Source organism: Pipistrellus hanaki (assembly GCF_964339955.1).
Source record: "Pipistrellus hanaki genome assembly, chromosome: 19".
NCBI lineage: Eukaryota > Metazoa > Chordata > Mammalia > Chiroptera > Vespertilionidae > Pipistrellus > Pipistrellus hanaki.
The window spans coordinates 10,266,027-10,283,774 of record NC_140521.1 but is presented as its reverse complement, the minus strand read 5'-3'; positions in this window follow the sequence as shown (position 1 = coordinate 10,283,774).

The following is a 17,748-nucleotide window of genomic DNA, read 5'->3' as shown; positions in this document are numbered from 1 at the left end:
ACAGAGAGAAGGAGACAGAAGTGGGGGAGGTGTGGGGCCAGTGGAGCCAGAGGAGGAGGGGCTCAGGGGCGGGGCCTGGGGAGGGAGGGAGAAGGTCTCAGGCTGCAGGCGGCCACGCCCAGGCCCCCTCCCTCCTGCCCGGAGCACTCCGTTGGGGGTGGGAGCACAGCCTGTGTGATGATGACAGCTGGACCCGGTCCTGCTCCTTGTCATTCAGCTGCAGGGACAGAAGGAAACCTATTTCGGAACCACTGGCAAGGGGAGGGCCTCCTCCCCCCACCACCGAAGACCAAGGCCTGGCGACCGGCAGCTGGGGACCCTCGGCGACAACAGGACCCGGAAGCCGCCGGGAGGGACTCCCAAGAAGCTGGGCCCTGACACAGGAAGGGGCCACCTCAGTGGGACGCCACTCCGCCCGCCCTTGCCCTGGAGCATGGCTCTGCCCCCCCCCAGGGGTCCTCTGGGATCCGGGCCCCCCACCCGCCAACAGCCTGCCAGCCCCGAGCGGGAGCAGTTAGAGGCTGATGGATGGGTAATTGTTTTACCTCTGAACAGCCCAGGCCCGTAATTTGGAGGCATAAATCCCAGCCCGGCGGGCTCAGCTGGCACAGAGCGACACCCGGAATTAAACGGGGGGAGCGTCACAATTAACAGCCCGTCAGCGTGACCGGAGCAGACCTGCCGCCGGGCAAGCACATCCCCACCTCCCCCTGGGGTCCTGGGACGGGGCGGGCACCCCCACGGGGTCCCTCTCTGTTCCTGAGTGTGCCAGGCACTGCCAGGGCTCTCCATCCCCTCGTCCCCCAGAAGGGGTGACTCCCCTGGCTCCCTGGAGCCCCAGCAGACAGAGCCTAGCAGCCCCCAGCACCCACCGGCCGGCCCTCCCTGCCCCTGCCCCTGGCTTCCCCAACCAGCTCCCAGCCCCGGCCTAGGGCCAGGGGTCACCTTGGGGGCCCACACTAAGATGGCAGCACTCTCTCCACATGTCTGAGGACTCACTTGTCCCCGTGTCACCCCTGTAACTCACATTTCCCCAAGCCTCCCGGGGGCCCATCCTTCAGACGGGGGGTCTGAGGCCGGTGGGGGGGGGGGGGGGCCTGGCCTCCGCGGCCTCGGCTCCCTCCTGTGGGGGTGCAAGCCCCCCGCTGCTCAGGGTGCCCTGGCCCTAGACCCGAGGGGCTGGGGGATCAAACCCTCCCAGGCTCTCCAGCGTGAGCCGGGTCGATGAGTTGGCCAGAGGTCGGCAGACTCATCAGTCCGCACAGAGCCAAATAGCAACAGTACGGCGATGGACATTGCTGTGGAGAGCCAGATTTTTTTAACGTAAACTTCTTCTGACGCCACTTCTTCAACACAGACTCACCCAGATGGTGCCCAGATGCCAGCTAGAGCAGAAGACTCTGTCTGTCAGGAGAGGGGCCGAGACCCCAGCCCAACCCGGTGTCTGAGGATGAAGCCGGAGGCACCGGAGGGGACCAGCCCGGCCAGTTCCAGCAGGCACGCTAGCAGCCCCCAGGAGCCATGCCGACCTCTGCCCAGGGGGCCCCGGCCCCACCAGGCCCCCTGGGCCTGTCCCAAGTCAAGTGGGGTCCCGCCTGCCAGAGGGGGCTGGAGGGGGCCCCAACACCTGGCCAGAGGTTTTACACACACAAAAAAAAAAACCTCTTCCTGACAATGAGAGCCCCGGTTAACAATCCACTTCCTGCCAAAACCGGTTTGACTCAGTGGATAGAGCATCGGCCTTCGGACTGAAAGGTCCGGGTTCGATTCCGGTCAAGGGCATGTACCGTGGTTGTGGGCACATCCCCAGTCGGGGGTGTACCAGGGGTGGCTGATTGATGTTTCTCTCATCGATGTTTCTAACTTTATCTCTCTCTCCCTTCCTCTCTGTTTAAAAAATAATAATAATAATACTGTAATAAAATATATTAAAAAGAAAAAAAAAAAGAATCCACTTCATAAAAGGCCACTTGCTTGGCGTTGGGAGCAGTCAAACGGCCGCCAAAACCTGATTGTCTCTGAGCTCGCTGTCCGGTAACTCAATGACCGTGATTCTATTTTCTTATTAGCGTCATTGTGTTAAAGCGCCTCCCTCCCCCGCGGGGCCTCGGGGTGCAGGGCAGAGGAGGCTCCCACCGGCTTCCTCCGAATGGTCCGTGTGTCGTTCGGCACAGACCGGCTCCCCTAAAACTGCCACCCGGTGGGGAGCTCCGGAGGGGCCGTGGGAGCCGGGTCTCAGGACGGGAGAAGGTCACAGGGGGACGAGGGCTGGGCGTGCTGAGGGCGGGGGAAGGCCTGGGCCAAGTCAAGGAGACACGGAGGCGGTGCCGAGGGCGGTCTGGTGAGGACCGGACGCCGGGGAGGGGGAGTCACCGGGGCAAGGCCGCCAACAGGAGGAGCGTGCCCTTGACCTTGGATGTGAGTTGGTGGGGAGGGTTCCTCCAGGGTCCCTGGGGGGCCCTGCAGCCAGAGGGTCCTGAGGGGGGGTCTTAGAGGTCGCCGTGCCTGCCAGAGCCCCGGGGGGAGCCCCAGGCAGCCCTGGGCTCGCTCTGGGCCCCACAGACACCCCGCCCTCTCCCCAGGCCCCGGAGGGAGGGGGACACCGCATTACCGATTCGGGGCAGGTCCGGCCTGCACGCTGCGTCGGAGAAATGCAACACAATTAATTAGCCCCTAAAAAAAAAAAAAAAAAAAAAAAAGGCGTTTGAAGTGTTTATTGCAGGACAGAGCTGCTGGTTTTATAAGCAGAGAGGGAAATAAAGCGGTGGGGATGACAAGCCGGGAACAGCTGCACAGGGACCCGGAACCTAATTCATAATTCAGCAGACTAATCAGAGAACATCTTCGGCGGGCGCCGTAATGAGGGGACGTGAGGCTGCAACTGATGAGCCTGCTCCCCGCAGCCCTGCCTGGCTTCCCGGCACAGCCCGGCCCCGGGCGGCCCCCCGGGTCCGGCCCGGCCCCTCCGCCCCCAGCCCTGCGCCAGGGGGCCCTGGGTCGGCCTCCCGAGAGGCCTTTTCTCAGCAGTGACGTTCGTGATGAGCCCATTTTCCAGGAGAGGACACGGAGGCTCGGGAGGGCAGGCTGTGCTGGGGCCGCAGCAGCCCTGGCCCTCCGGCCCGGCTGGCAGAGCCCCTTGGGCCTCAGTGGGGTGAGGAAGGGGCCACCCCCTCGGCAGCCTCTGGCTGAGGCGCATGTGGGTTGCTGAGCCCTCGCCTTCTGCACAGGAAGTGGGGGCAGAGCCGAAACCGGTGTGGCTCAGTGGATAGAGCGTCGGCCTGGGACTGAAAGGTCTCAGGTTTGATTCCGGTCAAGGGCATGTCCTCTGGTTGCAGACACATCCCCAGGAGGGGGCATGCAAGAGGCAGCTGATCAATGTTTCTAACTCTCTATCCCTCTCTCTTCCTCTCTGTAAAAAAAAAAAAAAAAAATCAATAAAATATAAATTAAAAAAAGAGGAGAGCAGAGGGATGGGAGAACTGGTGCCCAGTTACCTACCTGTACCGGTTGCTGCCGGTAACGAGCCTGGAGTTGGGCAGGAGTTGGGCAGGGCTGAGGATCTGTGCCACGTGAGGTCTGATGGGGCCCCCGGGGCACTCGGTGCACACCCCGACTTTCCCCGCGGCTCGAAGCCCCTCCCCAAGGCGGTCAGCCTGCACAGGAGACAGCTCAGGGCCAAGAGCAGCGGGTGGAAGCAATGGGCTGACCACAGGCGGTCCAGGTGGCCTGGGTCGGGGGCGGGATTAACCCCGATGGCCAAGGAGTGTGTGGCCGTCGGCAGCGGCCTCCTGAGCCCCGCAGGCTGGGCCCGGCACAGTGTGCTGGAGACGGCAGAGGGGTGGACGCCCACCCAGACCCAGCAAGACCCCTAACAGCGGTCGGCAAACTCATGAGTCCACAGAGCCAACTATCAACAGGACAACGATGGACATTTCTTTGGAGAGCCAAACTTTTTAAACGTAAACTTCTTCGAACGCCACTTCTTCACCAGACTCGCCCAGGCCGTGGTATTCTGTGGAAGAGCCACACTCAAGGGGCCAAAGAGCCGCATGTGGCTCGAGAGCCGCAGTTTACTGACCGTGGCTCTAGAACACAGGACCGACAGCCCTAGCCAGTTTGGCTCGGTGGATAGAGCATCAGCCCATGGAGTGAAGGGTCCTGGGTTCAATTCCTAGCCAAGGGCATGTGCCTCGGTCGCAGGCTCGACCCCCGGCCCTGGTCCAGGTGCGTGCGAGAGGCAACCAATCGATGTCTCTCTCTCTCTCTCTCTCTGTGTCTCTCCCCTTCCCTCCACTCTCTCTAAAAATCAATGGAAAAATGTCCTCAGGTGAGGGGAGGGAGAGAGAGAGAGAGAGAGAGAGAGAGAGAGAGAGAGAGAGAGAATGTAGGACCATCTGAAGCATCCTGAAGTTCCAGGCAGATTTCCCCTTGGGCGTCTTTTCCAGGAAAAGGGAGAGGGAGTGACCCCAAGATTGTAGCTGAGCTCCTGTATCTGAACACGGATGGGGAAGAAACACCCCCAGGGGCCCCTCCGCGTAGATAAGAGGTGCAGTAACCCCGGACTGACCACGCTCAGCAGGTGGGGCCACGGGGACCTTGTGGGGCCAGGAGGTGGGGCCACCGGGACCTTGTGGGGCCAGGAGGTGGGGCCACGGGGACCTTGTGGGGCCAGGAGGTGGGGCCACCGGGACCTTGTGGGGCCAGGAGGTGGGGCCACGGGGACCTTGTGGGGCCAGGAGGTGGGGCCACGGGGACCTTGTGGGGCCAGGAGGTGGGGCCACCGGGACCTTGTGGGGCCAGGAGGTGGGGCCACGGGGACCTTGTGGGGCCAGGAGGTGGGGCCACGGGGACCTTGTGGGGCCAGGAGGTGGGGCCACGGGGACCTTGGGCAGGTGGGGTCTTGGTGCTCAAAGTGGGATGCCCTAAAGAGGGCTGGCTGCCTTCAGTGTCCCCTGAATGCACGCCCCGCCCCCCCCCCCCCAGCCTGCTCCCCGGCAGCTATTTGTGGGGTCGCCTAGGGCCCAGACCACGTGTAGCCACATGTGGCCCCTCCTCCCTGTGGGGCAGATTCCTCCCTCTTTGTCCCCCGCCCACTGGCTCAGACAGAGACCCACCTGCCCGAGGCCCCCCAGTGTGCACACGGCAGCAATGAGGACACGAACCCGGTGTCCCTGGCTCCAGAGTCCTATTTTGGCCACAGGCGGGCCCCACCCACCCCCTCCTCAGGCCCCCAGAGCATGGACATCCATCCACCCCCGCCACCCCCTCTCCTCCAACGCCCCTGGTCCGGGTCCTGTCCCCCACGGAAGGAGCTGTTCCTCTTGACCGTGACCCAGGACAGGCCCTCTGTGAGCCTCTCGGAGCCCTCGGACATGGGCCCACAGGGTCACTGTGGAAGGACCTGATTTGGGTGGGTCAGGCGCCCGCTAGGCGTGGCTGCTTCAGTGTCCAGAGCTCTGGGCTGGCGGCAGTGCCGCCGCCTCCGGAGTGGCCGGGGGAGCAGGACCCCTCCAGGGCCGTGGTGCGTGCAGGCCCCCTCCACGCCTGGCCCGCCCCGGGGGGTGGGGGTGGGGCAGCTCTGGCAGCGGAGGAGGCAATCTCGCTAAACAAACACGCCCGTGTTTGCTCTGCAAACAGCAGCTGCTGCTGCACCGCGGGGGGTGGGGTGGCTCAGAGAGTGCACAGGGGGTGCTGGGCCGGGCCCAGATGGGAGGGCGGGGCAGAGGAGGTGGCTCCTGTTCCCCACAGACGCCAGGGCGTGGGGTGCCCCTAGGAGGAAGGAAGCACGGGCCCTGCTTCCATCTCCTAGCGCACACACTTCCCCAGCCCCTCAGGGGCGCCGCGCTGGACCCGGGGGACAGGAGGGCCAGCGGCTATGTCCCTAAAGCTGGGGAGGGGGTACCGGGCCCAGCACCACCACCGCCAACCAGAGACCTGCCCAGGCCCCACCCCTGAGCCCACCCACCCCCTGCGCAGCACCCCCCTCCTGCACACCACCCTCGGCCAGAGCCACTCCCCCTTCGGGGTCCCCCGGGCCCCATGGAGGAGCCTAGCCCAGAGGGAGGACAGCACCCACAGGGTGAGCTCCACGGAGCTCCCAGAGGGGCCTTCCTCCTCACCCCGCCAATTCGTCCGGGAATGGAACCAAGACTCAGGCGGGACAAGCAAACCAGGCATGACCCCCTTGGCCCCTGGGACAGCGGGGCCAGGAGGGCAAGAACCCACCTGTCCAGCCCGCCCCCCACCCCACCCCACCTCGTGCCCTGGGGCTCCTGCTGGAACCGCTGGCCCTGAAGAACAGCCGAGCTGCCCCCCCCCGAGGACAAGGGGCTCCTCACTATCGCCCACCCACCCACCCAGGGGACCCCAGCCCCACCAGAGGCCTCAGAGCACCCTAACCCCCAGGCAGAGCCCCAGGCAGGCCCCCAGGGGGACAACAGGGAAAGGGACACCCCGTTCGGAGGTGACAGGGGCCTCCCTCTCCTTTCTCCAATTTTTAAAAATATATTTTATTGATTTTTTACAGAGAGGAAGAGAGAGGGAGAGAGAGCTAGAAACATCGACCAGCTGACTCCTGCACGCCTCCTACTGGGGATGTGCCCACAACCAAGGTACATGCATGCCCTTGACTGGAATCGAACCAGGGACCTTTCAGTCCGCAGGCCGACGCTCTATCCACTGAGCCAAACCGGTTTCGGCTCCTTTTTCCAATTTTATGCATTTTCTACTTTTACTCACGTCATCGGACCAGGACGCAGGCTCCCCGCTGGTGTGCGCGGGTCTGGGGGCGCAGGGCTCACAGGAGGGGCGCGCTCCCTCCAGACGGGGCCCCAGGTGCATGGCCCGGGCACCGGCTGGGTGCCCTCCCTGCGGGCAGCTGGCGGTCCCCGAGGCTGCACCAGCCTGGTTTACTGCCTCTGCAGCAGTCACATCTACGTGCATCTGATGGGACCCTCGGCTACCGGACACGGAGCAATTCCAGCTTAATTATTCGTCAGGAAGCGGGGTATCACAGTCACAGGGAGCTAGGCACAGGGCAGGCCAGCTGCGCCTCGATGGGAAGGTGTGGTCCGGGGGCGCAAGGGAGGCTGAGAGTCCTGGGGACGGTGGGGTCCCAAGCGTTCTCAAATCCTCCATCTCCCCTCCCCTCAGGCCCGCCCACCACAGGACACGCAGGCCTGGCTCCTGACCTCCTGCCGCGCACGGCCCAGGCCTGGGCCGCTCTGCCGCCAGCGCCCTGACTCACCACCGCCTCCCTCCCTCCCTCCCTCCTCTGAGCCCCCTCCTCTCCCCGACTCCCACTCCGCAGGCTGTTGCCTCTCCACCCACAACAGAGAATCGCAAGGAGGTTTGGAGCTTCTGCACGGGTGGGAGGTGTTTTATGCAACTTTTTATTTTGAGGGCAGGACAGTTAAAGATTTTATGTGTGTTTCTCTGAGGGGAAAAAAAAACATCCAACGACTGGTAGATGAGGTGGCTTACAGCTCGGACCCAGCTACTCCTCCTCCACCTTAACTCTCCCCTCGGATTCCCTCCGCCCTCGGCCTGCCCTGGGCACCTCACAGTCAGGCTGCCCCTCGGCCCCAGGACAGTCCAGGCCCCACGGATCTCCGGTCTAAGCCACATCTCCCGGCCCCACACACAGAGTCACCTCCTTCCTCCAAGATGTTCTACCTCTATTGATGCATCCTCCTTTCCATCCTCACTCCCCTGAGGAGGCAAGTTGAGGGTCTGAACCGAGAGGGGGGCACGGAGGTCCAGGTGTCCGATGCTGTCCACCCAACACCCGTGGCCCGCCAGGCCCCCAGGCTGAGCCCAGGCCCCGAAACCTGTGAGTGAGAAGGGCCCTGGGTCCCTTCTCTCTGGCACCCAATCAGGGGACCCCCCCCCCCGTGAGACTCAGCCGGGGGTCCCCCCTGCAGCAGCAAGAGGGCCCCACCCCATAATGCTATCGGCCGCCTGCACGGAGCATCCACCGAGGGCCCCCCCCCCCGCCGCCCCCGAGAGAGACAGGCACTTGGTGGCAACCGTCCAGCCTCCCGCAGGGCGGCGGGGCTGTCCCTCCCGGAAGGACCAGGAAGTGGGTTCTGCCGGTGGGCTGCTCCGTGTGGAGACCACGCCCGCCGCTCTAATATCGCCGCTTCCCGTAATGACGATCATATTTTCCTCATCGGTCGAGGCCCAGATCAATGGCTGTTGAATAATCGGAGATTGACTTTAATTAAAGTCTGAGACCTTTTGTGAGCTGGCTGCAGAGGGGATGGCGTGAACTAGACCCCTTTCTACCTCACCCAGAGGTGGGGTGTCTGTGGGCCCTGGCCTGGGACTCCCCCACTTTTCCTCCCCAGGTTCAACCGTGTCCTCACTCCCCCCTCCCCACAGCCCCCCGAGTCATTGTGTCCCCTGCCTCTGCCACGTCCGACGCTCAGCCTGTGAGGCAGGGCTGGCCGGCGTAGGGGGACCTGGCCCTGCAGCCACTTCCCCATCTGGATCTTGGATGGCGCTGGGTCCCTCCCCTCCCTGGCCTCAGTCTCCTCCTCTGTGACATGGGGTCAGAATGGCCCCAATGCCGAAACCGGTTTGGCTCAGTGGACAGAGCGTCAGCCTGCAGACTGAAAGGTCCCAGGTTCGATTCCGGTCAGGGGCATGTACCTTGGTTGCGGGCACATCCCCAGTAAGGGGTGTGCAAGAGGCAGCTGATCGATGATTCTCTCATCGATGTTTCTAACTCTCTGTCCCTCTCTCTTCCTCTCTGTAAAAAATCAATAATATATATATATATATATTTTTTTTTTAAAGAATGCCCCCAACACCCAGGCCCGCCCACAGGAAGCACTGCCACAGTGTGTCTCCTGTCACCTCACGGGATTGCCTGGGCATGTGGTCCAAGACTCTCCCCCCGGCCCCCAAATCTGTCCTTTAGCGTCACCCCCACCCCCAGGCCTCGGCCTCCGGGGTGTGGCCGCCCCAGCCCTGCCCTGACATCGCCCACCCACCAGAGGACCGAGAGCCTCAGGCGGGCTCCCTGCCCAGTCCCCACCAAGTTATCCACTAGGCCAGGCCACCCCCCTGCCCGCCCTCAGAGCCTCTCAGCACCATGCCAGGAGCCAGGGATCCTGCACGTAACCCTGTACCCGCCTCCCAGAGCCCCCTCCCTCCTGGGGACCCCAGGCCTCAGCAGCTGCCCCAGCTGCCTCCCCCCCGCCCCCCCCCCCCCCGCCTGCTGACAGTTTAATGCCACGAAGGAGGAAGGTCATTAGCAGGGATGTATTATTAATGAGGAGGCCTCATTAGCAGACCAGTAAATCTCCCGGTCTGGCCCTGCATCCCTGATGATGAATGGGGGAGCAGTCCAGCCCCCGGGAGGGTCTGCCAGGCTGCAGGCAGGTGACCCCTGGGTGCCAGGGCTTCCTGCAGTGCTGTCCGGGTCCCGGGCAGGCGCTCAAGGACGGTCAGTGCCACGGTCTGGGGCCCCCGCTCCGCCCTGGACGCTGGGTGAGCCTGCGCGTCCCCACGCCCCACCTGCAGAGGGCAGTCACGGGAGCGCCCGCCCCGGCCGACCTCTGACCCCACCGGTGAGGAGCAGACACTGACCTCAGCAAGTGTGTCTGAGTGAGGATGGCCTCAGGACCCTGATAACAGGAACCTCAGCACCCAGGGTCAGTGCCCAAACCCACTTTACAGATGAGAAAACAGGCCTGGGCTGGGCAGCCCCAATAGCAGAGACTGGGACCAGGCCCCTCCTGGCTGCCTGGAAAGCCTGTTGTTTTTGTTTGTTTGTTTGTTTGTTTTGCTTTTTGTTTTGTTTTTTTAAGTATATTTTATTGATTTTTTAGAGAGAGGAAAGGAGAGGGATAGAGGGTTAGAAACATCGACGAGAGAGAATCATCGATCAGCCACCTCCTGCACACCTCCTACTGGGGATGTGCCCGCAACCCAGGTACATGCCCCTGACTGGAATCGAACCCGGGACCTTTCAGTCCGCAGGCTGATGCTCTGAGCCAAACTGATTTCAGCTGGAAGGCCTATTTTTTTTCTTTCCTTCCCGGCTCTGCTGGTTGGGGTGCATCTGGGAGCACTCCTCCCCGAGATCACCCTCCCCTCCTGGGCCGATGAAGGAGGCCTGGGGGAGGGGGATGACAGGAGTCAGGGAGGCTGGGCAGTGGGCAGGGCTGCCTAGCCCACTGTGCGGCCCACTGGGTGCTCCAATGGGTGGACAGCCAACGCCTGTGCCAGGAAGGGAGGGCATTTGCTGGGCGCAGGAGGAGGGTGAGCAGGCACCAGGGAGGAGCCTCAGGAAGCCACCAGGCTCAGAGGCGCTGTGAGCCCGACCCCGACCTCAGAGCCGCTGACCTCAGAACTGGGCACCATGACAGGCGAACAGGCAGTGCCGGCCAAGGCGCTCCCAGGGCCATGACCCGGACAGAAGCCCAGGGGATCTGGGCCTGAGGGCCCGGCCTGGAGGGCCAGCACCAGCCCTCTCAGGGGCCCCGTTTACCCATCGAGGGGTGATGTGCGAGGTGCACCCTCCACGGTGGGAGGTGGGGTCATGCAAGCAGGGACCACTCCGGCTTGCCCATCACCATGGCGACCACGTGCCCTGAGCAAGGCGAGTTCCCTGCCCAGCCCCCCCGTGGCCCTGCTGCCACCTTCCCTGCTGTGTCCCTCCAGAGGCCGCCTTTTCCTAAGTTTTTGCTTTGAAAAACTTCATGCTCTCAGCAAAGCCAGGACAGCAGTTTAAGTGGCCATCCCCCTGCTCCTGGCCCACCATCCCTGCCGTGGGGCAGGCGGTCGGGGACAAGGTGGCTGGGACGGCTCTGGACGCTGGGCGGACTCGGGGGAGGGGCATAAACAGGACGGTCCCGCTGGGAGGCCAAGGTAAAGGTGTCAGCTGAGTCTGGCCAGATGGGCCAGGAACCAGGACCAGGGGGGGAAAAAAATGATTCACGAAAAGGGCAGCAGGCCCCCGAATCCTGCCCCTGCCAGGGCTCCTGGCATCTCCTGACCCACTGGCCGGGGTGGGCCAAGTCCACAGACTCGGGGCAGCTGGAGCCAGGCCTCCTGTGCCTGGAATGGCCCTCTTTCTCTTCCGGTGGGTGAAGGCGTCCCTGCTAAACTCAGGCCTAGAAATTTAGGGCAGCACAGAGCAACCACTCACACTTTAGTGAGAATTGATGGATAGAAGCCAGATCCCAAAGGCATGACAGGGTAAATGGGATGGTGTATGGGTGCTCCCAACAGGGCTGCGGGCAGGAGGAGGACTAAGGACTGGCCCTCAGAGGCAGAAGATGCCCCTGCCTACCAGCCCTGAGACCCAGGACACCTACAGATGTGGGATAGAGAGCCCTGGACCCACTGACCAACTCTATGGCTGTTCCACATGCCCCCTCCGCCCCCAGGAAGGAAGACAGGCTTTGCCTACCTGGCCAGTGATTGGGCAAGATGCCCACCACTCTTGGCCAGGAACAGGGGGATGGCCACAGGTGGGTGTGAGGTCCTCACCATCCCCATGGGAAAAACGCCCGCCCCTGGTGTGCAGGCCCTGGACACGGGCAGCCCGGGGGGGCCCCAGAGTCATGCCCCAGCCTAGGTGACTGGGCCACCCCCCAGCACCAAGGTTCCTCTCACTGTGCTGGGCATCAGCAACGTTGATGGATTTTCATTTAACTTTCTCTTTATCACAATTAGGTTGAAAACCATTAAGCATAGTTGTTAATCATTAAGTAATTATTATCTGCACTTATATTAATTATCTGGCCATCGGAGTGTCACGAAGATTTAAGATTTTTAAGTGTTAACTAGAGGCGCGGTGCATGAAAATTCGTGTATGTGGGGTGAGGGGTGGGGGGACTCCCTCAGACCAGCCTGCACCCTCTTGCAGACCAGGAGACCTCAGGGGATGTTCAACTGGTGACGTAGGTCCTACACCCCATCACCCTGCCACCGCTGGTCACCGCCGCCCCCCCCCCTTCGACTGTCATCCCTCCCTCTGCCCCCTGGCACCCGCCTTGGCTGGCCTGGCACCGCCCACTCGCCAGCCCCGCCCCCTCACCATTTGGTCAATTTGCATATTAGGCTTTTATTATATAGGCTATTTCCCAAACACAAGGGAGTTTGATGCACTCCATATATTCTCTCCTGCCTGGGGTGAGGCAGGGACAATCCCCAGGGCCGTGGTCAGCAAACTGCGGCTCTCAAGCCTCATGCAGCTCTTTGGCCCCTTGAGTGTGTCTCTCCCACAAAATACCACGGCCTGGGCGAGTCTACTTTGAAGAAGTGGTGTTAGAAGTTTACGTTTAAAAAATGTGGCTCTCCAAAGAAATGTCAATCATTGTCCTGTTGATAGTTGGCCCTATGGACTCATGAGTTTGCCGACCCCTGTTAGGGGTCTTGCTGAGTCTGGGTGGGCGTCCGCCCCTCTGCCCGTCTCCTCCCTCGCCCAGCCCCCAACTGCTGGTCAGGCCCTGGCCCTCACCCCTAGGTGTCAGGACGCAGTCACACTCCAGCCCCTGGCACGAGGGGGTGGTTCTGAGCACCCCCAGGCCCTTGGCTCACCTGCTCTGCTGCTCACCTGCTGTGTGACCCCAGACAAGCCCTTTGCTTCTCTGAACCTGTGTGCTCACCTGGAAAATGGTGATGAGGCAGCTGCCTGCCCCCCCACTCCAGAGGGGGTGGAGGGGAGGGGGTGCCTGTGTTGATGATCTGTGTCCCTGTGGTGGGAGGTACGGAGCTGCTGGCCTGTGACAACAACGTGTGTGTGTGTGTGTGTGTGTGTGTGTGTGTGTGTGTGGATGGTGGGGCCTCCCCTGCCATCCCCAGGGGTTCGCCGTGAGCACCTCCCCCCACGCCCCCAGGCCCATTCTAAGAACCCGGAGTAGGGGCACCACACAGGCCTGCTGGAGGTGGGGGCCGCTCCTGCCCAGCTGGCTGGACCCTGGGCACCTGAGAATCAGGTGGAAAAGAGAGATTTCAGGGGCGGCAGAGCCAGATCTGAGGCCAAGAGCCCAGCTCAGCCCGAGACCCCAGCCCCGGCTACAGGAGAGGACAGACCCCTCCCGAGTCTGCTGACTGAAGGCCTCCGGGTGCTGATCCCAGGAAGACACCCCCCGCCCCCCAATCCAGACTGAGGGCTTCCTCCCACATATACACACACACACCCTCTCAGCCAGGCAAGCCACTCCGTCCTCTCCTTCCCTGAGGCTTCCTCTCCCTCCCCGGCCCCTGGTTGTGTAGGGTAACCCCCACCCCACCCCACTTCACCCCCAGAATCTCATCGCCAGGGTCCGATGAGATCAGATGGCCTGGCAGTGACCCCAGCCCCGGCTTCCAGGCCCGGAGGTCCCCACAGAGCCCCAGCGTGCTAGCAAGCCCCAAGGGATGAGCTGCAAGGACCGGCCGCCGTAATCAGCCTGAAACGTGCCCCTTTGCCGGGAGGAAAATCCCATCTCTGAAACCGGTGTCCCGGCGCCGGCTCAATCTCACCCTCGGGGCCATAAAACCCTTTTCCAATCACCGGTGCTGCTGGCTGCCAGCGCCGCGCCTCCTGGGGACGTTATTTAGAGCCCAGACACCGCTTGGGGGAGCGGGGGGGGGATCAGGTCAGAACCCCGAACCCCATCAGGAGCCCCCCCTCTGTTCCACCTCCCAGGCCTCCGGGGACAGACTAAGCCCAGCCCAGGGCACCGGGCAGGGAGGTGGGCGTCCAGGCAGCCACACAGCCAGCGGCTTCCTCTCTCCCCACCGAGCCCGCAGGGCCCCGGGCGGGCCCATCTGGGCGGGGAGGGAACGCTGAGGCCTGGCAGACACAGCCCCGGCCTCCTCCTGATTCCCCTCAAGCCCCTGATTACGGAGGAGAAGGATGAAAACACCATGTTTACACCTTGCCCCCAGTTCCTGAGATAGATTAACTGTCTCACCTGTGAGGCAACGCTCAGGGTGCACCAGCCAGGGGGCGTCTGCCCTCCATCAGCTTCTGGGGGGTGGGGGGGCTTCCCTAGCAGTGTTTCCCAAACTTCTCTCAGGATGAGAATCACCTGGTGGAGTTGTTAAACGACAGATTCCTGAGTCCCGACTAAGAAGTGCTGAACTGGAATTTTTGGGAACATAGAGGTAAAATTGTATGCTACTTAATTTAGTGCTCTAAGACAGAGCTCTAAGTTACGTATAGTAAATCTGTGGTAAAATTGAGTTATATGACAATTGGTGGAATTGTATACAACACAGGTAAAATTGTATACTCAACTAGTGCTCTAAGACAGTATGCAATTTTACCTCTATGTTCCCAAAAAATTCCAGTTTAGCACTTCTTAGTCGGGACTCAGGAATCTGTAGCTTAACAATGCCACCAGGTGATTCTCATCCTGAGAGAAGTTTGGGAAACACTGCAAGAGGAATGCCTCCTGCCTTCCCCAGACACCTGCGGGCCCCGCAGCCCTGAGCGGCCAGGCTGCCTGAGACTGCGCCACCAGCCGCACCTGGGCTGGGGGGAGAGGGGGGAGACAGCTCCTGTGCTGGGCAGCTGGCTGATGGTGTGGTGGCAGCCAGCTGGCATCCTAGCCCAGGCGCCCCACCCAGAGAGCCAGGCCTGAGGCCAGACGGAGGGCCAGCAGTGACCAGGCCTGGTGGGACCCCTGCCCCCACTCCTGTTGGCCAAAGCTGGCTCCAGGGAGCCACCTGGCCAGTGGGCTGTGGTGGGCACCTGGGGGGGTCTCATGTAAGGTGACCAGACGTCCCGCTGTGGGACTGTTTTAAAACGCCGCTGCGGGACGCGGGGCAAATTGTTAAAAATCGGGACTGGACGTCTGGTCACCTTAGCATGGTGTCCCAGGGTCAGGCACTGGGAGCTGCTGTCCTGCAGGCAGGGAGCGGGAGGGGGGACCAGCTGTTGGCCGGTTTGTAAGCTGGCTGGTGGGTGGGTGTGCTGGTCAGGGTTAGCTACGGGGGGGAGTGATGGTGCCTCTCGCTGGGTGGGCCGGTGGGTAACCTTTAAACTGGGTGGACGCTGACCCAGGCTGCGGACCAAATTCGCTGCACGGGTTCGAATTCGCAGGCGGGACTAGGCTGACCCACCTTCACACCAAGGACCAGCAGTGAAATGCCCTCACACCGCCTGCCCACTGACAGACAGACAAGACAGCACAGGGCCCGCCAGCCCTGAGCCCCAGCACCTTGGGAGGGGGCAGGCAAGGGGCCCTGAGGGTGCCAGTGTGAACAGTGGGGTGAGAGTAACAAGCCAACCACAGATCCAATCTGGGTGAGAGCTTCCCCCCAAGCCCCCGGGACTGTTCCTACCTTGTTGGAAGCTCCAGTCAGGGCGGAGCCACCCCTGGCTGCTCCTCCATCCCGGGGCACTCGGTCCAGCGCAGTCTGCAACCAGTCTGCGGGGTTGTGGCGCCATCTGGTGGTGAGTCCTGGAACCCACACACCGTGGCCTCCCCAGAGAGGGCACGCAGTCCTGATGGCCTGAGCTCATTGGTTCCAAGGGCCACTGGGACACTAGCCGCCTGTGGCCACTCAAGGTCTCTGCCCCTCGCCTGGCACCCAGCCTCTCATTCAACCCCTCTGGGCCTGTTTCCGGGGTGCAGGGTCGGGCCCCAGGAGCTCATGGCCCAACACCGGTCCATTCCCAGGAGGAGCTGGTTTGGGCCCGAGAGTAAAGAGCAACATGGGCAGGCATCCTGGGTTCTGGGCCCAGTGAGGGGTCTGGTCAGGTGACCCTGGCACTGACCATCGGCTGCTCCAGCCACGCCGGCTCCCCAGGCACCACTGTCTGTCCAGCGGGGCCAGAGGAGCTTAGGGATGCTGAGAAGTGGGTGCACCGACCTGGCTGGGGTCCTCTGGGGAAGGAGGGGGGGTGTCTCTGGGCCCAGGCAGGGTGGGCACATCCTGTCACCCATCCTGGAGCACAGGAGCCTCGGCGGCCCCCAGCACAGCCACCTCCCCGGCCTGGCGTCCCCGGCACCCCGGCTGCTGGTGATTTATCGGTGCTGTGTGCGTCCCCGAGAGGGTTTCCCTGACATTCCTATTATCTCCCTGATTCTTAAGTAAAAAACGAGCAGCGGTCTTCGGAGAGTCCCCGGGAAGGGAAAACTAACGTGGTCAGACACACCGGGGACAGGGAGGGCCCCGGAGCACGACCCCCATCTCAGCCCCAGCCCCAGCCCCAGCCTCAGCCTCGGAAATGGGGCCACCCGGCTGCCCCTCATGGCACAGCCCCTGGCCTTCCTCTGACCTTCACCTGCACCCCCACCTCCAGGGCCCGCCCAGACAGGTCTCCGTCCTGCAGGGCTGCGCCCCAGGCTGGGAAGGGGAGCCACCGGGGCTCAGAGAACAAGGTGTGTGCCTGCCCTCCGGCCCCGGGATGGGGTGTCACCCCCGTCTCTCACACCATCACACCCCATCCGCCTGGCTGAGTGAGCTGGGGGTACCTGGGAGGCCCAGCCACAGGTCACCCCCCGTGCGTGACACTCAGCACAAAGGACAGCTCGTCCCCGGGCCCCGGCAGGGGGCTGAGGGTCAGGGATAACCTGAAGGCCCAGGTAAGGGGGAACCCCAGACCGGTGGCTCCAGGGAGCCTGGGGGGCCTCAGGGACACACCGGGGGGCTCTGAGGACGAGAGGCGGGGGATCTGGGCCAGGAGCCCGGGTTGGGAGGCACAGAGGCGGGACTTTTCCTGAGGGGCCGCAGCTGGCCCGGCGACCCCGAGTTCCCTCTGCTCCAAACCCATTTCTCAGCTTCGGAAATGAGCGCGGGGCGCTGACTGTCGAGGCCACCACCGTGGGTCCAGGCAGGTGTGCTTGGCTCAGGGCAGGAAGGGGGTGGGGCTCCGGTCCCTCTTCCCTGGCCCAAGCCCTGAGTAAGAGCTCCAGGCTTGCCGAAACCGGTTTGGCTCAGTGGCTAGAGTGTCGGCCTGGGGACTGAAAGGTCCCAGGTTCGATTCCGGTCAAGGGCACGTACCTTGGTTTCGGGCACATCCCCAGTAGGGGGTGTGCAAGAGGCAGCTGATCGATGATTCTCTCTCATCGATGTTTCTAACTCTCTATCCCTCTCCCTTCCTCTCTGGAAAAAAATCAATAAAATATATTAAATAAATAAATAAATAAATAAAAACTCCAGGCTCCCCGAGGCCACTGGGTGTCACAGCAATGGCCACTGGCATGCAGGGTAAAGCATTGCCTGGCAATGGCTGGCGGTGGGGGGAGGTGGCGGGGGGGATACGGGGGTGCGGGGGGCGGCATGGCCTGGTGCTCCCCATCCTGTGCAGGAGCCAAGCCTTCCATCGAGGCCAGCGATTCTGCCTGTCCAGGACCCCATCCTGAAGCTACCCCCATGCAGGACCCCCTTGATTTTTCTGGGTGCTTTGCATACATGAGAGTATCCGTCCCCATTCTTGGAAATGCCACCACGATGCCGATGGGCCCCCAGCACCCTCTCCCTTGGGGCATTCTCCAGCTGAGGGCCACAGGGGGGGGGGTAGGCAGGAAGGCCTCAGGGAAGTGGGGTCCTCGGGGGGTGGGCCTGAGCCTCCAGCACTCGGGGACACAGCCTGATAAAGGTGTGGTGGCCGAAACCGGTTTGGCTCAGTGGATAGAGTGTCAGCCTGCGGACTGAAAGGTCCCAGGTTTGATTCCGGTCAAGGGCATGTACCTTGGTTGCGGGCACATCCCTGATAGGGGGTGTGCAAGAGGCAGCTGATTGATGTTTCTCTCTCATCATCGATGTTTCTAACTCTCTATCCCTCTCCCTTCC